Below are 26,924 nucleotides of genomic sequence, written 5' to 3'. Positions count from 1 at the left end.
GGACTGCTCTAAACTGTGAACAGCTGTCCACAGTTCCAAGGAGCCATTCTGACATCCAGGGATAGCTAAAGCATAGCAATATCCTGGGTTATTGTCTCCTGCTACTATGACAACCAATTTTTATGACTCTCATATGCATTTTACTGTAGCTCACCTTTCCACCATTTCCCATCACTTTCCTACCCTATAGTCTGTGTCTTCCATCTATTACATCTTGTCATAGTCTTAGAATGTGAGAGCTCTCTGGGGCACGAATTGTCTGGTTCTGGAAGGGCAGGGCAGATGAGGGGGAGTTGGTACATTGGAGCCTCAATTCTGATTGACGTCTCTGTGCATTACTGTAATACAGCTAATAACTGTAACAACGTACACTGTACAAGCGGGGATCTCTGTCTCCTTAGTTTCACCCAGAACCTACTGTTTAGAACCCAGCTCATGTATTCCTTTCTTGTAGACCTGTTCAGTAAATGACTAAAAATAAGATTTTGTATTTCATTCCTGTGACTTTTAACAGTTGTGTAGATGTTGGACTTTTCCCCTCAGAAAATAAAACCCTTCACTTAACGATCCAATATATCACAGAAGCAATTTGAATTTATGTTTTGAATTTCACAGTAGGTAATAAAGAAGCTAGAATAAGCCTTGTGCAAATGGATTGCGTTTTGAAGGAGATTTTGTACAGAGATACTTCCTTCCCTCAAAAAGGATTCATGTGCCACTGCTCCTGAAAGAGTGTCTGACTGACTGTGCACCATGCACTTGTAAATTTATCTGGTGATGTAGATCAAGTAATAGGGCCCAACACTAAGCAAGAGTTTCTATTTTGCTTTGAAGGTTGCACATATAGTTGTAGCTTTTCAGGCCAAGCTGTGGGAAGTATTTGAGCTGCAAATTTCAAAGCAATCTAAGTTAACAGAAAAAATGTGGTTCTTACTTCTCTGGCAGTTCTCTAAATCAGGTTTGTTTTCATACAAAATGAAGGTTGAACTTCAAACTATACAGCTCCATTATAAACTCCTTTCTGTGAGTGGATATTTTTACAAGGAATTCTGCACTAAAGCTAGGATTGAAAGATATTAGCTATTGAAAATTTTTTTAAAATGTTTTTAAGTCATACGAAGACACAACTAGAGTATTAATATTTTTCATGTGGGCTGGCTTGTGAGACACGTACATGTGAGGAAGTGGTTTCCTATTTGCAAACCTTGTTTCCCATATAGGATGTTGTGCAGGGATCGCTGAGAGAATTTTTACTGTGGGAGGGAATGATCTCGCCCTTAAGAGCTAATCTCATTGTTTTATAATTGATTAGTTCAATACTGATTATAAGTCTATGTCTTATTTCTGCTTTCTCAGGAGTTGCTCACCTATTGCCTGATCCTCCCCCATTGAAATCAACAGCAGCTTTATCCCTGAGGTCAGCGGTTGCAGAATCAAGCACCTGGCTTCCACTTCTGTTTTCTGAATATTATGTTGAATGTCTTCCCTGGGCAAATTTCAAAAGGTTCAGAGATTTGGGGCTAGATCAATAGAGGAGATTTAGGTGGGAACTGCTCACCCAACTTTTAGGCACTCTGCCACATCAGGCATCTAGGCTCCCTATAGAAAGCATGGGGAGAGTTAGGCACCTAAGAACGGGATTCCTAGAAGCCAGCAAGATGAGCAGGGAGCCACCTAAACTGACCATTAGGAAACGCTGAGGAGAGGGGCTTGGCCTAAGTCCTGCCCCGAAAGCTAGTTAGGTGCCTACGTCCAGTTCCGAGGAAGGAGCCTCTCTCTGTTCAGGATTCACAGCTGTGAACACTCTCTTGGGGTTAAGTGCCTAAACCAAGTAACTCTTCTCTCATGGGGTGGGAGGGAGGAAAGGGAGGGCACCCTCCCATTATAGGCAATAGCTCACTGGGTAGAGCCCTAACTGGGATGTGAGAGACCTGTTTTTAAATCCTTGTTCTATCTGAATGGAATAGTGACTTGAACCCAGGTTTCCCACATCCCTGATCACAAGGCTATTGGCTATTCTCAGTCTCTCCTTTAGAAGCTGTTCCACAGTGTATAAATAATTAAATATTCATTGCAGCCGGGACAGGAACCTGGCTCCACCACCTTCCAGGAGAGCGCCCTAACACTGGACCATAGAGTCTCTTTCCTTCTCTTGCCCAATGAATATTTAATACAAAGCGGAACAGCTTCAACTGGAGAAATTTAGAACAACTGAGTCCAGAATAGCCAGTAGCCTGGTGGTTAGGAGTGGGAGACGCTTTAGTCCCTGCTCCAGTGCAGGCCTTTAAATATGGGTCTCCCACATCCCAGAGCTCTAATCACTGAGCTGATAGGTAGGCACCCCCTGCCCTTCTGTGAGCGTTAGTTGTGTTCTAAGCCTGCCTACTGGCTCAGCCTTCCCAAACAAGATAGGAGGGGTAATGCTTAGTTTGTGAATGGCACCAGGGCTCAGGGGTGAGTGAGTGAGGACTTTGCATGGGTTGGCGTCATCAGGACTTAGATAGCTTTGTGCGTGCCCACTAGCAGAAATTTAGGCATGTAGGGAATTTAGGCACCTACAAAGCACCTCCGTGGGGGATTTGAGAATCTCAGTGATGCCTAGACATTGGATTTAGGCGCCTAAGTGCCTTTGCTCTACATGAAAGGTTTGGTGGGTGAGCCGAACTTTATTTTAACTCTTTAGACCTGCTGTAAAGAGATGCCCTAAGATAAATGTTAGGAAACTTCTAGTACAGCATAAGAGACAGGAAAAAAGAAATGTAAATTAATTCTCATGGCTTTCTGGTGTAAGGTAGAGTCTACCTGAAGTCTGAGGTTTCCTTTGCCAGCTATTTTTTTTTCAGTGGTGCCAGCTATCTTTTTTCAGATCCCTGCTCTGAACCAGGCAGATTCAGTGCCCTAATCCCTGGGCAATTGGCTATTTGGGGGTAGGTCTCCCTCCTCTCAGCTGAGATATTTCTGTGAAAAGTTTTGTTTCTGTGAAAACAGTGTTTCTTCAACAAATTCCTGTCCAGCTCTATTTGTATTAGAGTTGCACGAAAGGTCCCAAGGTTCCACCACGATAGATGCTATGCTGACATATAATACAAGGAATTCTCTGTCTTAACGAGACGGCAATCTCAGCTTGTGACAAGGCATAACAGGAGGTGAAACAAACGGGGCTGGGGGAGGATGGGGTAATGGTTATGTGAGCATGCACTTTCACAGACTGTCTCAGATCACCATCCGCCCAGCTGGTATCAGCCAGCAGCATTCTACAGAGGCATCCCAGGAGGCAGGGATAGGAATGCAGACACTGCCTGCATGTGTGGGTCTAGTCAGGTGATATCTACCTGAAAAAGAGATTCTAGACAAATACCTGTTACTATCTGTACATTTCCTTTGTTCTTTTTTAAAGACTGGAGATACAATTTGTATTTGGTATCATAGAAAGAGCAGGATGATTTATGGCTAAAGTACTGAGAAATGTAAAAGATGCTCCTCTAGGTTATGCCAGGACAGCTTTCCTGTGTCAACAAGGCCATGGAGTCTTATTCTTCCACACTGCAAAACCAAATGGGTGGAATTGTGCCTCCACTGAAGTCAATGGCAAAACTGCCCTTGACTTAAATGGGGCCAGAATTTCATCCAGTATTCTGTCTATGGAGGTATGTTTATTTAAATTCATCATTAAAAATTATGAATAAATTAATGAAAAGTAAAATAGGTCAAGTTCTGTCAACTTACAGATTTTAATGGAAGCTGCATCCATATATCCGAAGGCAGAATTTGGCCCAGTGAGCGTTCAGTGGGGTTTTTCTAGAATAGCATGCAAAGAGCATACACTTCCCTCAGTTCACTAGTGTGCATTCAAAGAAGTACAATTGGAAGGCAGGCTCTGGGAGGCATTGTATTGTAGTGGCTAGAATGCTAGACTGGGGTGGGGAGGTCAGAAATGCTGGGTTCTATTCCTGGCTCTTCCCCTAACATGTTATGTGACTATAGCTAAGTCATTTCACATCTCTATAACTCTGTTTCCCCTCCTGCCCATTGTTTGTCTCCTCTATTGACACTGTAAGGTCTTGTTGGGGGGGCGGGGGGACCTCTCTCTTACTCTGCATATGTACAATCTGGCACAATGAGGCCCAATCTGGGTTGGAACCTTAAGGGGTACTGATAAATCAAATATGTAATAATAAAATATTGCTTTTGCAATTAACTATGCCACTTCATCTTTGTGAAGAAAAGTTGTTGTGCCAGGCCAGGTGGGGGTGTCCCACATGTGATATGCTCCCAGTTTATTACATATCCATAAAGAAGCCAATAAAAGTCTTTGTATGGCTGGGCCAAAGTAGATAAATAACTACTCATTCTTATTAACACAGGGCAATATGCCAGTCACAGGGAGGGATCACTCTTGAAGAGTTCTCTAGTTTGCTGCCTCTTTGCAAAGAAGCCAGTGTCACCTATTCTTTAATTCAGCTTAAATACACCATTGTACTCTCATTCTCTTTCAGAGCCAAATTTAGTGCATAGACACACTAGTGCATAGACACTATAAAAGCTTTAGTTTTGCTTTGGCATAGGTCTGTTTCATTTGGTTTGTTCCACATTTGGTGCTCACCGAAATCATTAAATAGGAGCCAGACCATAATAAGGAAACCCCTTTCCTGTTGCCATCATCACTACAAAAAGTCACAATGGACTTGATCCAACTCCCGCTGAAGTAAGGGGGAAGACTATTATGGATTTCAATGGAATTTGGGTTAGGCAGAGTAAATGCTCTGTATTCATACACATATATTTACTAACACCAGGTTAAATTATCATCAGAATTGCCATCTACATCATCTTTTCGCTGTGATTCTTCTAATTCAAAACAGTTCATGTTAGCTACCACTCGTTCACAGAAACTCAGACATCAACCCCCTGCCATCTTCTCCTTAGTAAGCAACAGGCTGGATGCAGACTGTGGAGAAGACACATTTTTACCTAAATAAAAGCTGCAAGATAGTAAAACAAGTCCTTGGAACTCATTGTCCAACAAGAAGTCATAGTGTACCATATTATTAGCCAAACTAGCAAGCACTTCATCCTAACACTGATTAGCTAAATCTCCACAGTGAAGCATGCCATGTAACTTTCTGTGACAAAACAACAAAAGAGATTTCTTTGAATAACCATTGATTTTACAGGAAGTTAGACAAATCCACTCCAGCATCTATCTTCGGCATTTCAGACAAAAGGGTATATTTAGAGAGAAACTGAGAAAACACCAGATTGTATCAAGCACCAAACAGATGCAAATCTTTAACATACTGGACCTGGTGTAATGCAGCTATTCTGGTTTATACCAGTGGAGAATCAAGACCAGAAATTTTAAATTAGAGTGGAGTTCAGAAAGATCACACCACTAGATACCCTTTTCAACTTACCATTCATCATACAGATGCATCATCTTCTGCAGTAGGGTGTGAATTTAAACAGAGACAGTTGAATCAACCCCTCCCCACCCCCCGGCCCACCCCACGTGGCCACTCTTATATCAGTGTGGGAGGGTTGGTTTAGCTGACTTTGATTGGAAATAGTTTCTGCCTATTACTGAAAAATAAATGCTTTATCTGTAAAACATTTAGCCTCTTCTCATCCAAAACAATTTTTTCCCTTTTTGCCAATTTTGTTTAAAGGTTGCATCTAATAATCATTGGTTTGGAAAATGCCTCTAGTTTCAGCCTGAGATTTAGTGAGAGCCGCACGAGCACGCTGACCAGGCTTGACAATGATTTACTGCTCTGTGCTTCTGACTCTGGCTGCCCTGTGGGCCAGACTTTTCTTGATCTATTTGCTGCATATGATTCTATTAAATGATATGAGATTGCATGATTGTACCCCTGTGTCACCTAGCTGGGACAATCTTTGTATTTCTCACAGTGTTTTTAGTTTCTTCTCGGGATAGTGTCTTGTGGCCAGATCCTCCCTCTCTATACTCGCATGTGGCCCCCACTGAAGTCACTGGGAACGCTCCAGGACTATATGGCAGAACTTGGCCTCTTGCTTTTGAGCTGATTCTGTATTCTTTACTCTAGCAAAACTCCCAAATTTTGCCAGCTTGGGTCCTTATGCCCCCAAAGTTGCAAGCAACACATATGCCACGTGGAACCCAGTTGACTTCAATGGGAATTTGTGTAGGCAAAAGGATCTGCCCATGTGGATCAGCTTGCACGATTAAGGTTTTAGGTTCTGATCCAAATTAAGACAATACGTCTTTCTGAAAACTTCAAGGGGCTTTGGATCAGGTCCATAGAGAAGAGTGTCATAGAATCAAGCACTTGTGTTTTTAATCATCTGTGTCATCCTGGACAAATATTTTTCACTGATATGGACATACTTGATCTTTTCTCACCTAGCAATAGCCATAATTAATGTTGCAGGTCTACACTTCTGTTTAATTTTAACTTTCTGGGGGAGGTGGGTACCTGTAGCTCTTATCCTAATTTCTCTGGGAGCTCTACACAAGTTAATACGTAAAATTTTTTTTATAAAGCTGGGTACTCAATGGCTCAGAAATGCATAACTATTCTTCCAACAGAAGGAAATAAAGATAAAGGGGGGGCGGGGGAGAGGAAGCACAGCTGCCATCTTGATGTTACGGTATATTCATGCCTGTCAAATTCCACTCCTGGAAATCCAAGAATTTTCTTGACTTCACGCTGATAAAAGAAGATAGTTCTGCTTACATGTCTTAGACTCTTTTATTCCCTTGCTGTACCCTTCGATGTTTTCTGTATTTTAACAGTCATTTGAGTAGAGTTTTGGTTTATGTCTTGAGTTTAATCAAAATCCGGTGGGAAGATAATGTTTTTACTACCTAATTTTTTTATCACTACTCTGCAGGCAGATTTATCTGATTCAGACCTTGGAATGGTTATTCATGCTTTTGTTACTTTAAGATTAGACTATTCAAACTTTCTGGTTGGCTTCCCTGATAAGGCCCTCTATAAATTGCAATGGTTACAGAACATGCAATGTACTGCTTGCAAAATCATTGTAGTAGCTATTGATTAGATGCTGCATTTATTAATTTTACATTACACCATTAATCTATTAAAAAGTCTGAATGGCCTTAATCTAACATATCCCTAGAGAGTTTAACTTTTTATTTAGTGATCATATAGGGACATATTCTTTTTTCTGACACTGAGTAATATCTTAATTCCATGAGTAGGCTCCATTTAAATTAGTGGGGCGACTTCCAGAGGAAGGTGCCAATCAGTGTAAATAAGGGTAGCAAAACTGGTCCATAGTGAAGCAAATCTGTTGGATGGCCCAAAGGCTTTTAGGAACGATATGGGGTACTATATTTTAATTATTTACTTTACAGCTTAGCATAGGCTTTAACCACCTTATAGAAGGCTTTGCCTTTTTCCCTTCAACATTCAGTATCTACAAGGTAGCTTATAGAGGAGGAGGGAGCCAAACAAAACCAGTATAATCTCTATACAGTCCCCAGGTCCAACTCAGTAATGACTACAAGTAAGTCAGAACTAAAATCCTGTATCCTCAACTTTGTGTGCGTGTGAGGAGGACTCAGAATCTGAGTTCAGATTTGAATCCAAATTTTGCACCTGCCTGCTAGCTTTGTATTGTCTGAAACAACAAGATTCCAAAAACAGGTAGTCCAAACTTTGTTTGAAATCTGGCTATGAATCATGGTTCAGCTCCACCTCAAGGAATCATTTACATTTACCATGTCTACATTAACTGAAAATCCCAGTCTCCACTTTTAATTAAGTTCCCTCTATATTATGGTTATAGTATATTCTGGCATTGACTGCGGGCAAGACCTTGATCCACAGCCATATATTTTTACCAGGATTCTCTTCATGGTTCCTGTCCCATAAGACAACTGATATTGCGTACTGACATTCTGCACCAGCAGTTCCATCTGTTGTGAACTGAAATTGGGCCCTCTTTGCTTACCATATAAACATCTTCAGGGTGTCCCTGGATCTGTCACCCAAGCATGTGCAGTTCAACAAATAGCACATTGTTTTCAGACAGGAGGACTGGCAGCAGGAATACACTGCATTCGGACAGTTCTTTTGCACAACACACATGAAGCTAAGCTGTTCCTGGCTATTATCCTCAGACAGAGACTATTTTAATATTGAGAAATACGTAGCCAAGCATCTCTTGCCTGCAAGGATTAGCAATGCTACCTGATATTCTAATTAGGTGTATATTAAGCCATACATCTGGCTGTGCTTCTATATATTTTAATTAGTTGCGTGAATACGGATAAACAAACTCCTTTTTACATTTGACGGTCTCAGAATTTATTTTAATATAATTCCAAATCTATAAAATGCCTTTATCTGATATGCTTTATGCACATGGACAAAAAATAAAAACAAGCTGATTAACAACATGGTAACTAAACAGACTCCCACATAAAAATAGTTCATTATCCTCCCTGCAGTGAATGCTCCAAAGCAAGAGCCTGAAGGAATAGATGAGCTTTGTAATGTTCCCTGAAGGTCAAAAGACTCTGGCAGTGATAAAACAAGGGGGGATCAAATTCCAGAATAGATGCACCTCTTATGAGAATTCCCTGCCTCACGTCTCCTCAGATGTACAAGGATAGGGACTATTAACAAAAATGCCTCAGCTGATTTCGACTCTTGAGGTAGTTAATGGAGAAAGAAGCAACCTCAAAGCTAGCCAGAACCTAAACTATGTAGGATTTTATACATTAAAATCAATACCTCAAATTTTACTAGAAACGAACTGAAAAAAGTCTCTGGTTTCAAAAAGTCTATGGAATCTGAAGATTCAGAGTGTAATAGCAACAGTAGGCCAATATAATGGACAGTGCAATAACCCAATAAGCACATCATAAAGGCATAGATGACTGTGCTGAGGTAGTCATTGGAGAGAAGTGGGTGCAATCATCTAGCTAAATGTAGGTGGAAAAAATACTTTGGCTACCATTGTTACTTGAGACCCCAGAAAGAACTGGGGATCCAAAAGCAGACCCAGACTGTGAATATAGCTGGTTGAAACATTTTTGATGAAATTTATTTTCATTGATAAATGTCATTTTGTTGAAACCCAAATGTGTCACAGAAATGTACTGATTTCAAAAAAATTTTGCTGGGAAAGTTTCTCAGGTCCAGGATGGAATCTGGGAAAGGAAGGCAGAGCAGGGAGTTGAATCTGCATCTCCCACATCCCAGGTAACTTCTCTAACCATGGGTTTATTGGCTATTCTGGTGTGTGGTTCACACACCTTTTTCCCCTCGTAATTTCTTTTTGCAACAGAATAAAAACAAATTTTGAAACCTCAACATTTTTCATAAAACAAAATTGTTATTTTCCAGCCAGCCCCATCTGTGAACCTCTGGTGTTCATCACCCTGTCTCCCTCTCAAGATGCGTTCCTGTACCCATCCATGCCACTTCTACCTTGACTGAAATATTCAGCCCACTCGGTCCCATCATCCCTCTCAACCTGCCGAGGCCCAAATGTAAGGTATGTGACAAAGACACAAAATAAGATGCACAAAGTAATTATTCTGGCAGAAGATTTAAAATACTGTGAGATTCACTGGTGTAAATAGCTTTGTGCATGGTCTCAATTTAATGATCCTTTATTTCTGATGCAAACAAGTTTCAACACTAAAAGTGAAGGGACACCAAACTATATAAAAGCAATTTCTATTACTATGGCCTGCTGGACATGCAGCCTATTGGGATTGAAGCTGAGGACAAAAAAAGGTGCTGGGAAGATTCTTAGTGGCAGTTTATAAAAAAAAGCCAGAACCTTGATCATGTGGGATTTTAAATTGCCCAGATATTGACTGAGAGGGTTTTAATGGTAAATCTAACAAGAGATAGCACAGAATCACTTTCTAATACAGTTTGTTGAACCGTCAATATACTTGGGGACTGTTGTGGACATATATCTTGGAAAGTCACTCAGTTAAATAGATAGTACATAAGACTGAGTTGTATCAAGGAGCTAATGATAATGATACAACACAGAAAGTGCTTACTGAAGATATTCGCTGTGTAAATTATCACATAAAAGAATTAAACAGTTGTATTGGCTGTTCAGTAGTTCAGCGGTACTGATTCTGAGCCAGTGCCCCAGCATGGTGTAAGGGGATACTATACTGCTAGACATGAGGGAGATTTATAAACCACAAGTAGTCACAGTATCAAAGATACCATGGCATTTGGTACCTATGGTGGTCAAAACCCAGCTCGGGGACTGCACCTGTTTTAAAGAGAGTATAGTAGTGAATTCTTCTCTTATTCCTGACCATTAGCAATTGGCCAAAGTAACACTATTTTTCTGAAATATGACCACATGAGTTGGCAGTTAATTGAACAGTTTGGGGGGAAATATTGTGAACACTTAAGAGATTTGTTGAGAGAACACTGAAACAACTATAACGGTATTATAAAGGGGAAATCAAGTGGACTATAATGATAGAAGATTTATTTTTACAGAGACATAACTACATAGACAAGAAAATTCCTGGCCAGAATCCTGTGAGAGAAGACTGGCTCAAAAACAGAAAACAATGAGTAGTTTTGCAAAATGGAAAGAGTTTCCATGCTACATGGAGTCATTCCTCAAAAATCCTCCTCTTAATGATATATACAGTCTAGATGATTTGGCTCAGAGAGTCTTAAAAGTTCTCTGCTATAGAGACTACGTCCTAATCAGAAGGGGAAGATTCTTCAAAGGATTACATGGCCTGAAGTTATTCTCTCTGGCTGACAGCTCCAAGATGGGGAGACAATGTCTGGGACACATCAAGAACAAGTCTTTCTTGCCTTGCTACAATGATAACTGCTGCAGAGGAAGAGAGCCTCCCGTCAAATGAGCAGGTAAAAGTTACAGCAAACAGAAAAATATTTCTTCAGATGCATGGGCCCAGTGTAGGAATTCATTGGTACAGGAGGTCAGCCAGGCAAACATAATATTTGTAGTTTTTGTAATATTGTAATTCTGTGTCTTAATATGAATACCGAATGTCTCATGCTTCAGCTTCAAGCTTCTTGAAGGAAGGATGGTTTTGTGGTTAACACAGTGAACTGAGTCTAAGGAAATCTGAGTTCTGCTCTGCCATAGACTTCTTGTGTGGCCTTGGACAAGTCATTTACTTCTTCTCTCTGTGTCTCAGTACCCCATCAGTACAATTGAGCTGATAATACTTCTCTGCCACCTAGGGTTGCCTCAGGGATTGTCCTGGAGTCTCCAGGAATTAAACATTAATCTTTAATTAAAGATTATGTCATGTGATGAAATCTCCAGGAATTAATCCAACCAAAGTTGGTAACCCTACCAATCTTTGTCTGTATGGTCTATTATAATATAAGCTCTTTGGGGCAGGAATTGTCTCTTACTCACAAGATGTACATTGTCTAAGTTGCCAGCCAGACCATGGGCAGTCAGATCTAGTGGTGAAGGCAAGAGTTCAGCCTACCAGCTGAGCTGGGTCTAGGGTGGGCAAACTCCAGAAAACAAGCCAAGGGTCAGTACTGAAGGAACAGAAGCCAAATGCAAGAACCAGGGGGGTAAACCAGAGTGATAAGTAGAGTTCCAAATTTGACTATGTTCCTGGAGGCTTCATCACATGGCAAAAGATTAATCATTAATTCCTGGAGAGTTGGCAACCGTAATCAGTACCAGAGAGACAGAATGCAAGCAAGAACCAGAGGGTCAGCCAGAGTCATAAGACGGGAAAACCTTATAGGAAAAGCCAGAAGGGAGCAGGGGCTGGAACAAGGACAAGCCCAGCTGTAGGCATGGTATGCATTGAGCTAAACCAGCAGCCAATCAGGAGCTGTGGCCACTTACAGTTCTGAGGCAGTGCAGCAGGACTCATTGGTTGCCTAGCGGCATAGTTAGTTAGGAAGCATGCCAGCAGCTGTACCTAGCTGGTCTGGTCCTTGACAGCCCACCATAATGGAGGCTTGCCCTTAGTTGGAGGTCTCTACTCAGTACAAATAATTACAATAAAAGTACAGTAGCACCTCTATTTATTAAGTAATTGGGGATCGAGAAGTTCATAAAATCAAAATGTTCATAAAACTGAACATCTCAAAATTACATTAGGTACAGTGCACACGTTAATTTAATAATCATTCATTGATAGTGTATATAACATGTCAATAAATGTATAGTGTGCCTGTTACAATCTTGCAAATGGATTGCACTCATAGAATCATAGAACTGGAAGGGACCTCGAGAGGTCATCTAGTCCAGTCCCCTGCACTCAAGGCAGGACTAAGTATTATCTAGACCATCCCGGACAGGTGTTTGTCCAACCTGCTCTTAAAAATCCCCAATGATGAAGATTCCACAAACTCCCTAGGCAATTTATTCCAGTGCTTAACCACTCTGACAGTTAGGAAGTTTTTCCTAATGTCCAACCTAAACTGCGCTTGCTGCAATTTAAGCCCATTGCTTCTTATCCTATCCTCAGACGTTAAGAAGAACAATTTTTCTCCCTCCTCCTTGAAACAGCCTTTTATGTACTTGAAAACTGTTATGTCCCCTCTCAGTCTTCTCTTCTCCAGACTAAACAAACCTAATTTTTTCAATCTTCCCTCATAGGTCATGTTTTCTAGACCTTTAATCATTTTTGTTGCTCTTTTCTGGACTTTCTCCAATTTATCTACATCTTTCCTGAAATGTGGCACCCAGAACAGGACACAATACTCCAGTTAAGGCTTAATCAGTGCAGAGTAAAGCGGAAGAATTCCTTCTCATGTCTTGTTTACGACACTCCTGCTAATACATCCCAGAACGATGTTTGCTTTTTTTGCAACAGCGTTACACTGTTGACTCATATTTAGCTTGTGATCCACTATGACCCCTCATGCAGTACTGTATGTACTTACTTTCAAAAATCTCTATTTTCTTTTGAATGCTGAAGACAGTTTGCTTACATTTTGTGGCCATCATGAAAAAGAACACTTAAGAACATGGGGACACTCACACACAATTTTTCTGAGGTGTGACTCTCCTGAGACTAAGGTACTTTCACCAGAGTGCTGGAAGGTCACCATCACCCTCACCCTGACTGTGTGTGACTACAGCTTTCTGCTCAGCCACATACAGATGTATGTTGTTGATTGAGGGATAAAACGGTTCATATAACCAGTCATTCATGAAATCAGTGTTCATAAAATCAAGTTTCTACTGTATTACATATGCCCACTCTCAGAGGCAGAAACACCAGATTTGATCTTTATTATGGCAGGGCAAATCTTATATCTTTACATTTTCTTATTCAATATTGGCCTGTTTTTCTATGCACTATAGTTTTTCTTCAGTGGGGCATTTGTCTTTTTCCTCTTTGTGGTTTAGTCAGTAGCTATTATTCAATAAGCTGAGGTTCTAGTGGCTGGACCCTATTCAGAAAGGATAGATATTTGTCAGATTGCTATGGATTTTGCAACTCACATTGCAATAGAACATACTGAAATAGAATACAAAGGTTTCTAACTCACATTGTAATAGAACATATCATGCAGTATGAAAGAAGGGAGTTCCAGGGGAAATTAGCCATCAATAGTGAAGTTATGACATAAGTAAGTTTCCTAGGAGAAATCACCTCGCTCAGAGATACATGGGAGTACTCGAAATTATTTCTGTAAGAAGAAACAAGATTGCCTACAGTGAAATCTACTGACCCTGCTGTGTTTGGAATAACTTGCCAATATATAGTTTAATTTTTAAGCTAAATTTGGATCAGATTGTGGGGGACATAGTGAAGTTTAGATCAATAAATTAGTAGCATTGGCACTGGTACAAAACAAACATTATGTCTTAATGGGGCAGTATCCTGCCTCCCTATATTTTTAAAAACCATTTAGGGCTTTATCATGCTGTCACTGAAGACAATGGGAACAGAACTGCATCCTCTATTTGTAGTATGCTACCAGTATTGCAGTTTCCCTGAGATTAAATGTGAATTGGCTCATTCCAAAGGTTTCATGTGTTTGTCTGAGCAGCAGGCGACGATGAACTAGCTTTTCTTTCATCCCATCCTACTACCTTCTCATACACTGCTTACTTTAAACAACACAGATACATTATTGCACTTGAGGTAGTACAAACAGTGGTCATTTTCATATTAAGATATACACTTGTTGATATTCATTTTGTCATTGAAATGTCTAAGCTTTTTTGCTATTATTATACTAATGCTGAGAATGTAGTAGCTTAGATTTTTCTTTCTGGACTACTTCTGAAAAAAATTTTATCACCACAAATCTTTCCTAAGGTTATTGTGAGGATTATCCTGCCAAAATTCCAAATGCATTTTAAGAGAAACATCTAATTTTTCTATTGAGCGAGTAAAGATGGCCTTGTGGTTTTAGATCACTGGCCTGGCACTCACAATATCTGAGTTGTGCTCCTGACTCTGCCATAGATTCCCTATATGTCTTTGGGCAATTTCCCATCGATGAAATGGGGATAATACTCTGCCTTTTTCCTTCTTAGAGAGACAAGGTAGTTGAGGTAATATCTGTTATTGGCCCAACTTCTGTTGGCGAAAGAGACAAGCTTTCAAGCTGACACAGAGCTCTTCTTCAGTCTGGGAAAAGTACTGAGAGCATCACAGTTAAAAACAAGGTGGAACAGATTGTTTAACATAAGTAGTCAACACATATTCTAAGGGACCTTATCTGAAGAAGTGGGTTTTTTACCTACGAAAGCTTATGCCCAAATAAATCTGTTAGTCTTTAAGGTGCCACCAGACTCCTTGTTATTTGAGGTGAAGTCACCCATTAATACCTCCACAGTCATAGGACAAAAAAGGGGGATTAGTGGGTTACAGATTGTTGTAAATTTAATGTCTTTATTAAGATCATGAATTTTAGTGTCTAGCAAACTTATGAATTTAAGCTCCCAGGCTCATCTTTTGAAGGGATTATGCAGGTTTCCTTTGAGGGTGAAGACAAGAGGTCAGATATGGAGTGATTGTTTTGTGAAAAGTGTTTGGCCCCAGGGGACAGGGTGTTTTTGTCTTTTATCATTTTTCTGTAGATGTTCTTTTGAAAGCATAGTGATTGTCTGGTTTCACACACGTAGTTGTTGTTGGGGCATTTAGTGCACAGGATGAGGTACACCACATTGTGTAATAGGTTTGTGCAGGAACCATGGATCTTTAAAGATATGTTGGGTGGGGTATTGATCATCATAGCAGTGGAGATAGGTCTTCAGGTTCTGCATCTGTTATGGCAGAGTCTGGTGCTGCTTTGAGTTGGTGTGTCCTGATGTGGGGAGCTTGCTTCTGATTATAAGCGTGGTGAAGTTGGGGGGGGGTGTCTGAAGGCAAGAAGAGGGGGTTCAGGAAAGATTTATTTCAAGTTATGGTCCTTATCGAGTATGGACTGTAACCGTTTTATGATACCCTGTATGAATTCCAGTATGTGGTAATAGGTGACATAGGGGTGTGTGGTCAAAGGGGTGTTTTTTCCCCTGTATTGAAGCAGATTGTCTCAGGCTATTTGATTAGCCTATTCCATTATGTGATCTACTTCTCTGGTGGAACGTCTTTGTTTGGTGAAGGCGATTTGAAGTGTGTTAAGATGCGTATCCCAGATTTTCTCCTCAGAGCATATTATAAAAGCATACATAAAATTACCTGCCCTGGCACCACGGACTAGCAGCCAGGAGAGTCACCCCATTTCATTTATAAATAAATGAGAGAAAAGCAAGAGGAAAGGATTATGAGCCTGATCGAAAGCCTACAAAAGGAATCTTTCCATTGACTTCAGTGGGCTTTGGATCAGGCCCTATATATTTTAAAATTGTTATAAAGCAAAAAGCATGGATTCTAGACAAATTTAGTCCTAAACAATTTTAAACCAGCAGTGAATATTATGTTATATAAAAATCTACTTTCTGCTGATGGCTTGGAAAAATGGCTTTTATTTCATATGTAATGAAAAATCAAGCATGCAATTTTTAAAGTAATTTATTTAAAATGACATTAGACTTGTAGCCTTTATATTCTGAATGGGTTGGTATTACCAATGGGATCTTAAATCAAGGTAACCTGTGCCAAAGGTTCGCCCTCCCTAAGGATGACAGTATTAGAATTAGCAGGGCAAGAACCGTCAGTAGAAATGTCATTAGGTCTGGAGACTCTAGGAGCACACGAGGAACAACAGCAGAGACCACAACACCTTTCACAAGTTATCAATCTTCCCTTTATTAAAAACTTTACTACACAGATAATCAATGACATAATTACAGATATATAAATGAAGAAGGAGCAAACCATAATATGTCCAGCATCATTGTTCTCCTATCTCATATCTCCAAGTATACCATAAATATTGGTGGCTCACTCAACAGGGGATCATCTGTGGAGGGTCTCCTGATGGATTCTTCCTCCCTGTTCATGCTGGGGAACCCCTTCTATGTTGTGTTATGATCACACTATAATCCATATGCATTTGTCTGAGGGTTCCAATCCTTTCCCCTTATCAAGATTTCCACACCTCATAAAATTTGGGGTTCCCCACCTTTCATAGGCTGTCCTTAGTTCTCCATATTTTTGCTAGCATTTATGTCAACAAGTCGCCATAGTAACCTGCAGTCACTGCAATCAAACATCTTGTATTACTGATGGGTACCAAACATTACCCATTAGCACGTATTTTACAATTATCTTGTAACTTTACTGGTACAGAGTTACTCTTGGGTCACCTCCTCATGTCAATCCTTCTTTAGGCCTGGCCCTAAGGCCTAATGTGGCTAAGCTAAAATCTTACAGGCCTCTGGCTGCAGGCTTTGCATTACAACCTTACTTTGCTTATATACCTACAGGGATGCTGGAACAATTTGTATACTGGGAGTGCTGAGAGCCATTGAACAAACTGCAAATCCTGTATGTAATGGAAACCACTTCAAGCAAGGGGCTACAGCAGCATCCCCAGTGGCAGTACCTATGTACCTAATTCACATGCATCACTCATGAATGCTTGTCAACCTTATATCCCTATAATACTGTCCTACTTATTCCTGTAACTAATACCTACAACTTAAATCTATTCATCACACATTGGTTACATATGAATTAACCACAACAGATAACATAGTTAAATGATTATATAAGGTGATTGAAACAGACATTTATGTCCAGTGCTTATGTTCGCAAAAAGAAAAGGAGGACTTGTGGCACCTTAGAGACTAACGAATTTATTTGAGCATAAGCTTTCGTGAGCTACAGCATGCATCCGATGAAGTGAGTTAGTCTCTAAGGTGCCACAAGTCCTCCTTTTCTTTTTGCGAATACAGACTAACACGGCTGCTACTCTGAAACCAGTGCTTATATTATTAGTGCTGTCCAGTAAATCCACAAATCTGTTTTCTTTTGTTGTTTTATGTATAAAAACCTAGTAACTCAGTGCTACGTCCGAATAAACTTCTACAAAGTGTTTCGGGATAGACAAGGGGAAGAAGTGTAGCCACTGATCTCTAATCACAGAGACCCTCACTAAAGGATACAGATACTTTAGCCTTATTCCAGACTAAGGAGAGCAGAGCTACCCAATGTGAGTTCTCTGTAGCCCAGATCAGTTCAAAGCCTATTTATTGTAGCTTGGTGTGTGTTTCACTACACCTTTAGTAACAAGCTAGTACTCCTCACCATTTCCCTAGAGCAGTGCAGTATGGCTCAAGGGAGTGCTCTGATCTAGGCATTGACTGCTGTTTCAAGCTGCAATCAAAGCCTTGGTAACTAGCTATTTTGTTTATCTTTTGACTAAGGTGCACTGAAAATATATTGCTTCAATGGGTCCAGTAACAATTAGCTAGACAGGAAGCTTATTTTCACGGAGGACCTGTACAAGATTAAAAAATGACCCTGCATTTTAGTCCACATATTCCATCTGCTTTCAAATACTGTACATTCTCCTTGCAAAATTTTTTCCTTCAGTTCATATTAGTTGAACTGGGTTCCTCTGTACAAAATGTGTAGAGATTTAGAAACACTTATCTAAAAATATCCATAAAACATTTACTAATTAGGTGAATTTCTCAGTTTTGTTGGCTACAATTGCTACTATAGACACACGTGGCTCTTTTTATGGCAAGGCTCAGTTGAGAAAATTTTAGTTTGATACTTCAGTCTACAAGCCTCTGACTTTGTTTAAATAAAGATCATGACAATGTGTGTCTGGCATGGCAATCTTTTTAAAAGCTATTTTGCAGAGAAAAGTGCCTTTTGAATATTTGAGATATAGATTAAAAAAAAAGCAGATGGCTTGAAAGGTATGTATTAAATCTTAGTTTAAAAGTTATTGAGCATCACTTTGAACATGTTTGCGTGCTAGTAATGCAACCTGGGAGGAGATTTTGGGCCAGACACTCAGCTCCTGTAAATCCTTGCAGCACCATTTGGCTCATAATATGTACCCTATTGCTTGCATTAATTTGTTGTTTGTTTATTTACATATACAATTTATTGAAAGTTTAAAGAGTCTGTATTTTCAGAAGATTGGGGGACTGACGTTTTAATTATCCCACACATTATTGTCGTCATCGTTTTCTGGACTTCATTGAAGCACACATATTTCAAGGGTACAGAGGTCGATAAAGCAAACTCTCTTAACTCTCTGGGGGCATTTGAAGGGGAAGTTTGGAGCATCTGTCACACAAAACAGCATTTCTGTCACATTTTGTGATGGCTGAAACTCAAGAAGTCCAAACTTTTGGTTTGTCAGCCAAACCTCACAAGTCTGAACAAGTGGGCTGGAAAGCTTATCAGCAGCCTTTCTTGCGAGATTTCTTGAGCTTCTTGCTTCCAGTTAATACTCTTTCCATGGTATTTTGAGACTTATTCCTGATTCTGGGCAGTGCCCTGGGAAAACTGAGAGAGATACAAGAGAGAACAATAACTTGAGCTAGTTTGCCTAGCTAAAAGAGTCACGCTACCAATTTCAGGATTCCAGGCTACTGGCTCTATCAAAGAGGAGAGAAAACAGCCATTTCACAGTGTATTAAATATTTCATAGACTTTATTCTCCTGGGGCCAAATCTTGTGGCCCACAAAGCAGTGTGGGGAGGCCCCAAAGACAGAAAATATGCTGCATGGGGAAGAGGAAAATGAAGAGGCTTTTCAGAGAAACAACGCAGTCCATTCTTTACCGTGGAGCCTAGCTCACAGGAAGATTATGTGGATGTGAGAAAGTTAGGGACATAATAGGGGCATGGCCAGTGTGTCTGCAATTCAGTAGATCACCACATTTTGCAATGCTGAAGAGAGGTACAGCCTTCAAATAGAGTGGTGGCAGTCATTAGGTGTTTCATACCCTCTCTCCATATAGGAAGAAGTAGGATTCCATACACCCACATAGGATTCCATGCAAAGCACTTTACTCAGGCTCTGCACAGTGGACCAGAACTTCAGTACTGACAAATAATTAGTTCTGCATATTAGTTTTCCTGTGAAACCAGAAGTTGCAAGCACAAGCCATTGACTAATTTTATGAGATGGCAAGATTGTCCTGGGTGCAGCGCACTCTATACATGTGTCTGTTAGTGTCACTGTATAATGAGGCCAGCTTCAGAAACTGAGCATTTTTCAATTCCCTCAATATGCGGGTGGTGTGTGGAGCAGAAAGGCATATAACTACTGATCTGGTTCCAGAGTTCCCAGGATGATGCTATGATTTAAGATTATGATCTTGCCAAGCCTTCTCAGACTTCTAATATTCAGGACAGCCTGCTGTTCAGTAAGTTTTAAGAGGAGAGGAGATTTGCATATAGTTTTTCTATTACTTTAGAGGTTTTAATTTCATTGCCATTAATGTTATTTATTTGTATTTCACTAGCACCCTCAATACACTAGTAACTGTCCACACACTCAGGAATGTTTGGCCCTTGTCATAATGAATTCATTCTGTTTGCAAAGTTCATTTTTGCAGCTGCTTAAAAAATTTCCCCGTGTATAAAACGTCCCATTCAAATTCTCAGTCATTTATTGGAATTAAGCATGTATTACACCCAATCTTAAAAATGACTTCTGGCATCTTAGAAATGTTACACATGCCTTGAACTGATACTGCTGTACATAACACATTGCCCTTCCACGGTATGTCAGATATTCCTTACATTGCATATTACATAACTTTGCCATGAAACTTAAATTCTTTTTATATGGAGAAGCTGAGAAAGATTTTTGGAAGATCATGAAGCTCTAACTGTGAATAGCTCATCCTTAATGATGGCCTTACTCCCCACCCCCACCAAGAAAGGCCAGAACTATAATAAATGAGCTCATATAACAAGTTCCCTGAAGTGTTATAAGCAAACCAGAGCTCATACCAAGAATGGTTATTATTTAATACTTGTGTTAGCACCTAGCAGTTACTTTACAGTTATGAAGTTATGAGAGGGTATTTTTATTTGAGGAAAATACTGTATAATGTCCCTAAATTTAACATTTTTCAAAATGGTTATTATTTACCAATTGTATATAGCAACTCCATAGGAAAGCATGACATGTGTGCAGAGTCTAGATAGCTAGATGATCCCCGATGCAAGGACCCTGACTCTTGATTAGATATTGTATTATTAATAATTATTTCTGAACACCTAAATGTGCTAGTTGCCTCAGAAAAACAAGACAGATCCTCACCTGAAGAGCTTGCTTGTGTATCACACAACTCAGGGACAGACTGCATCAGACAAGGGATGATCCAGGCTTCCACAAAGTAAGTCTATGAGGTTGCTTGTTTTTGCAAGTTACACTTCATGGTATTTCACTGTTGTTTAGCTTAGAAGTGGGGCTTGAGGGGAATTTGAAGGAATTTGTGTAGCACTTAGGATAAGAGAGGGCATTACTGGTGTAGGGATGAGGGAAAGCAAAGGAAATACTTGTGGGAGAAAACTGAAGAGGGAACGTTAATGGCTTTTTTAGTTGTAGTATATAAGCCATTATGCCACGGTGTTGTTACATGGTGGATGGTGTACTGTTTACATCTGTTGGATGGCAACCATTCTTTTTGTTAGGATCAGTTTGTGAAAAATGTGAAAGATTTAGGTTTAATTGCTTTCACACCTTGTTTTACTGAAAGTGTTACAAAGGCAGCCAAGTCATCTTGTAGTCCATGCATTTGTTTATGTGAGGGTAGGTAATCTTTTCCAGCTTCCCTTATCCTTCTTCAGTATGTTCCACAAATAGTCCTGACATGTTTTCACTGAGGAAGATTCTAATTTTTATGTGGATGCTACCACATCTTCCTGTGGACCACTAACGAGGTATATGGTGGCTATTACCAAATCCATAGTTGTGTCATTGGAAACACTGAGGAATGGAAATGGACTAGACCAGGCCCCTTCCATATTTAATTTAAATGCATTAGCATGGGTGAAGAGAAAGCACCTCAGAATCTGGCCTTCTGAATGATATCACGTGAGGAACGAGACAATGCAGCAGCGGGTGGGCTTTTGGTTTTGTTTACAAAGAAGTCTTTACCTGTACAAGAAACTACATAAATACTTGAGACAATATATTACTGGAGACTTGTAGACAGAGAGATTGTTAACGGTGCTGGTTCTTTGGATATGCTAGTGGCTGTCTTTAGTTACAGTATATTTCTAATATCAAAGAGAGGAGTAAATCAAACTGAGCATTCACATTTAGAACACATTTTTTTCCTGTGGGCATTCAGTGCATGTTTCCTTTGAACTACAGTCCAGTCTTTTGATAGATTTTCAGTACATTTTGTTGTGACACTGTGGCTGACAGGAGAGTGGGAGTGTAAGGGTTTAGGGCCTGATCAAAAGCCCATAGAAATAAGGGGCCGGGGTGGGGGGGGGGGGAACTTTCCACTGACCTCCATGGGTTTTAGATCAGGCCTTTAACAAGTTTCCCTTTTGAGTTGTGGGATTTGCCTATCCATCTCTTGGGTGTATGTTTGATTCTTTTAGCGGTTCTTTGCTTTCTAAGGTTGGTCAGTGGGCTCTCTTTCTCTTAACCATTTCCATTACTGTTCCTGTTTTATGATCTGAAGGACAGAGAGCTCTTTTGTGCTGGAAGCCTGAATCCTGTAACTTTATATAATGAACAACCCGCTGCTGGTTTTGAATTGGATACATAGGCACCTTACTTTCTGTTTTAATCTATGAAAACACAATGGGTAAAATTCTCACATGTGAGCAGATGCAGAATTAGTAAAGTCAAGTGAGTTGTACTGACTTAGTCCAAAAGTAAATTTGCCCTAAGAAGCTAACATCCTAGACAAAAAGCATGGCAGAAACTGTGATGAGTCTGGGGGCAATCCAGACCATTGAAGGGTTGTGTCACCATCTGTCCTGTAACCCTGAATGTCTCACAATGCCTTGCTGCTGTAGCTTCTGACATGGGATGCTTACAACCAGCCTGCAAGCATACAGATCACACCCTGAGCGTCTGTGTGCTGTGCTGCCCTCGTTTAGCCGTGCTGAGTCCAGCAGCCTGTCTACAGCTCACAGCCCCACTCTGGCTTCCTGCAGCCTTGGTTACTACTTGCAGGGTGACCCCAACACACTCCCAGTCCTGAACTTTCCCCAAACCATTAGTTCTGTAATGTCCAACCCTCTTCTGGACACTTCAGAGAAATAATAAGGTTTGTTTGTTCATTCCTGTAAAGACACAAAACGCACCAGCTTGCCACATCAGTTGGAGTTAACATTTACTTTCATTCAAACACAGCACTAGTGGTTTAGAATACTAGTAAAACAATGGTTTTAAAAAAAGATAGGATTTTAAGTGAGTTCAAATAAAAGAGAAAGTTATTTGCATGTAACCTTTGCTAAAGATGAAAATGCATCTAAAAGTCTAAAACTTAGTCTAGCAAGGTACAGGCTTTGTTCAAGATGGTTTCTCACCTATATTTAGTTTTCAGAGACTTCAACCTCTGGCCCCTTGGGTGAAGGGCCCATCTTTCTCAGTTTGCAAGAGCTCCGTTTCCTTGGGTCTTTCTAATGATGGATTCCAAAAAATGGCTTCTGTCCTTGTTTATATCTTCCAAAGTTCAGTGACTGTTTCAAGAGGCAGGATGCACTCATGCTGTTCTTCTCTTCCTGTGGGCTTCCCATCCCCCTGTATATAAATTGGGCTTCTATTGTTTTGGTTCCATCATGCTTAATTTACATGGGAGACAGGTAAATAGCTGCCTTCTCCTGTGTGGGAGGGAACCTGTTTCTCCCTGTTTGGCCTCAGTGATATTATATTTTGAAGTCTAAAGTATCTATATTTCCTCATTTAGTGTTCATACATACATTTCACAATGATAAATCACCAGTGTGTCATTAGCTTTCAGAAAAGACCTCACTCTGTACATTTTGATAATACAGTAATAGTTTATCCAATCAGTTGATCATCACTTGAGATTCAGACCCAGCCTTTATAGGCCAGTAAATCTTTGAAATGGATTCTTCAGAGGGTTACCCCTCAAAGTAAAGTTTATTCAACCTGAGAGGAAGGTGACATGGAGGCTGGTGGTGAAGGAAGCTCTGTGATCTTTCTTCCACGTGTTAGCTTAAATGCAAATTCTGTTTCCTGCCTTCTCCTCCATCTGCTGTTTTAATGTTTACTGCTTACATGTAAACTGAGGTAAACACACATTCCTTTGTTGAGAGTAGACCTATTTAATGACTCTCCCTGACATACCTGGTTCACACACACTTTAGTCCTAATTCCCTTATACATTCATAACTCTTAATACACATCACGTGCATGAATCATGCAAGATTACTATCACTGAGTTATCAGTTTTCAAATGATACCTCACAACACATTTTATACAAAGATTATTACAATGGTGTGTAGGGTGTGAATACAGGGGTGCTTAGTGTTACCAAAGCATCTTAACTATACACTGACCTTGATAAGTCTAGTGAATTTGTTTATATTACTTTGATTTTTTTTTAAATAAAGAAAATTCCTTGAATAGGTCCTACTCCAATTTTTTTTTAATAAATCAAAAATGAATAGAAAAATACATATAAACAAAGCACCAGTAGAAGATTAACTAAAACAATTCTGCTCTTTCTAATGTACCATAGATAACAGGACTTCCCAAGAAACTGGAAATTGAAAAGGTAACTTTAAACTTAGTTTTAAAACTCTCAAAACTGAATTGAAGCCCAATGGAAGAGACATCTAAGTGCTATAGGAGGGACTGTAAACATCCTTAGAATGTAATTTGAATGAAGGACAGTTTCCTGAAATCCAGGATAGTTAATATTTAGCCTTGCCTCAATTATAGGTTTAAAATTTTAGTTCTACTGGGAAAAAAAAAAGAATTTCAGCTTTCCAACAACATGTGCAATATTTGCATTTAGCCTTGTAAGGTCCTGATATATGGGTATATGAGGAAAAACTATGTTATTTAATTTATAGGAGATTTCTAAAATTTATTAGTTATCATTCAGGATAAGATTATATCATAGAGGTCACAGAAGTCATGGATTCTGTGACTTTCAGAGCTCTGAGACATTTTCTGCTTTTCAGCCATGGAGTGGTGGGACCAGAGCTCCCAGCTGCCCTGAGGGGACCTGGAGCTCCCAGCCTCCGTGGAGCTTGGGCTCTTTCCTCTTCCCCATAGGTGCTCAGGCTTCAGTCATCTCCCATCAACCCCCCCCCATCCCATAATTCCAGGTTATTGCCCACAACCTGTCTGACTTTTACTAAAAATAACCATGACAAAAATCTTAACCTCAGTACCGGTAATCATTTTTCTTTCACTTTCAGCTCTGATTCTGAACAGCAGGACTCATGGCAAGTAAAGCAGCCCGGCTTTGTAGTCAGAGGGATATGAAAAATACAGGTAAAATATTTTAAAACTCCAAGACATTTCCAGTTTTCCTGTGAAGTGCAGCATATACTGAATACATGATGGTGTAGTGAGGTATAAAAGATTAACTGGCACCCATTTGGGATGGTCTGTTGTGGCTTCACCCCTCAGGACTAACATGGCCATCCCAAACTCAGACAGATAAAGCTTTTATACCAGCCCCATGTAATCTCTCTCTCTCATATTCCCTATAGTTATGATGGAGGTTGGGTGAAACTTCAAAGCTGGTGGCTGTACTAGCCACCCTTCATTCAGGATAGATGTAAGAAACAGTCAAGCACCTTTTTAGAGAACAATAGTTGAAACAAACCACCACCCAAAACACAAGCCACACATGAGGCTGGTCAGAAACTTAACTATGTGGGCAGAGAGGTTTCATTGGGTACTGTTAGGGCCCTACCAAATTCACGGCCATGAAAAATGCATTACGGACTGTGAAATCTGGTCTCGCCTGCCACCCCCGTGAAATCTGGTCTTTTGTGGGCTTTTCTCAGTGAAATCTGTATAGGATAGTTGAGACCAGTGTTTCTCAAATTGGGGGCCCTGACCCGAAAGGGAGTTGCGGGGGAGGGGTCACAAAGTTATTTTGGAAGGGGGGTTGTGGTATTGCCATCCTTACTTCTGCATTGCTGCCTTCAGAGCTGGGCAGTGGGAGAGCAGCGGCTGCTGGCCAGGCACCCAGCTCTGAAGGCAGCGCCCCACCAGCAGCAGCACAGAAGTAAGGGCGGCGATACCATCCCATGTCATCCTTACTTCTGTGCTGCTGCCTTCAGAGCTGGGCGGCCGGAGAGTGGCCGCTGCTGACTGAGGGCCCAGCTCTGTGGGCAGGAGTAGTAGTACCAGAACCCCCCTACAATAACTGTGTGCCCCTGCCCCCCACAATTCCTTTTTGGATCAGGCTCCCTACACTTACAACACTGTGAAATTTCAGATTTAAATACCTGAAATCATGAAATTTATGATTTTTGAAATGCTATGACTGTGAAATTGACCAAAATGGACTGTGAATTTGGTAGGGCCCTGGTCACTGTATGAGGGAGATCTGTGAGGAGAAGCACTTAGAAGCAGCCAGAGGACATGTAGAGAACAAGCTAAAAAACCAAGCAGACATCATGAGAAGCACTGGAAACATGGCTCTGAGAGAAAACAAAGAGAGGGAGCATTCTGGGTGGAGTGCTGGCTGGAAAGAAGCTTGCAAACATGAGCAAATGAACTGTCTCCTGTTGTTCAATTCCTCCTGTGTTCAGGGAAATAGGACTTTGTACACTCCTTGAAAATAAAGATGATTGCATCAAAGAAATACCTGACTCCATCATCAAATTATCCTCTTAATGGAAACAACCTGACAAGACCCTGAGTATAGGCTAGTCCCTTGGTTAAGAACGAGGTAATACTACAACTCTCCCCTTAGGTATTACAAATGATAAAACAAATGTATCATAGTTTTTTAAGAATAGGTAATATTGAGAGGAACAAAGGTAATCTATTTTTATATGATGAAGAATGGCATATTCTTTTATATAAATGGGAAGTATCCGCTGGTATCTGACACTTATGATGGCCAGTTTGTATATGATTACATTTGATGGACTCCAGTAATCTTCCACAAAACTCAGACTAGAGAACTGAGGGTAATACGGATTTGGCACATACCTTCCTCGCTGCTGCTGAAGCTGCACCTGTCACAGAGTAGGCGCTACATTTAGATGCTTCTGTACTTTGAGCTCTCATTAGGAATTTTATCAAAGCCAATATGGTGTTAGTTGTGACTGGCTTTCAGTGACTTTCTTCAATGACAAAGTAGTGAAGCAGAATGACTCCACTTATTAGGACACAGGTCTGGGAATCAGAAAACTTGGGTTCCATGTCCAGCTCTGCCAGTAACTTTCTGTTTGACCTTGTCAACTCACAACCTCTCTACCCTTCGTTTCTCCCATCTGTGATAGACAGTGACACAACAAATCCTGCATTGTGCAGATTAGACTAGATGACCCTTGTGGTCCCTTCTAACCCTATGGTTCTATGATTCTATGCCACTTGCCCCCTTTGTAAAGGGCCTTGAGG

At 40.4% G+C, this 26,924-nt stretch overlaps 1 long non-coding RNA gene across 1 annotated transcript in view; it reads left to right on the top strand.

Moving 5' to 3' along the window:
• Positions 1-19,736: 19,736 nt before the first annotated feature.
• The window catches only part of LOC125642109 (uncharacterized), a 72,618-nt gene continuing 65,430 nt past the window's right edge, over positions 19,737-26,924 (top strand). The window contains exons 1-2 of the long non-coding RNA XR_007358272.2: positions 19,737-19,751; positions 24,758-24,833. This is a non-coding gene — a long non-coding RNA (uncharacterized LOC125642109). The remainder of the gene's footprint in view (positions 19,752-24,757; positions 24,834-26,924) is intronic.

Source organism: Caretta caretta, chromosome 1, assembly GCF_965140235.1.
Source record: "Caretta caretta isolate rCarCar2 chromosome 1, rCarCar1.hap1, whole genome shotgun sequence".
Classification (NCBI taxonomy): Eukaryota; Metazoa; Chordata; order Testudines; family Cheloniidae; genus Caretta; species Caretta caretta.
Note: the sequence above shows the minus strand (reverse complement) of the source record. Positions and strands in the feature narration are given on the sequence as shown.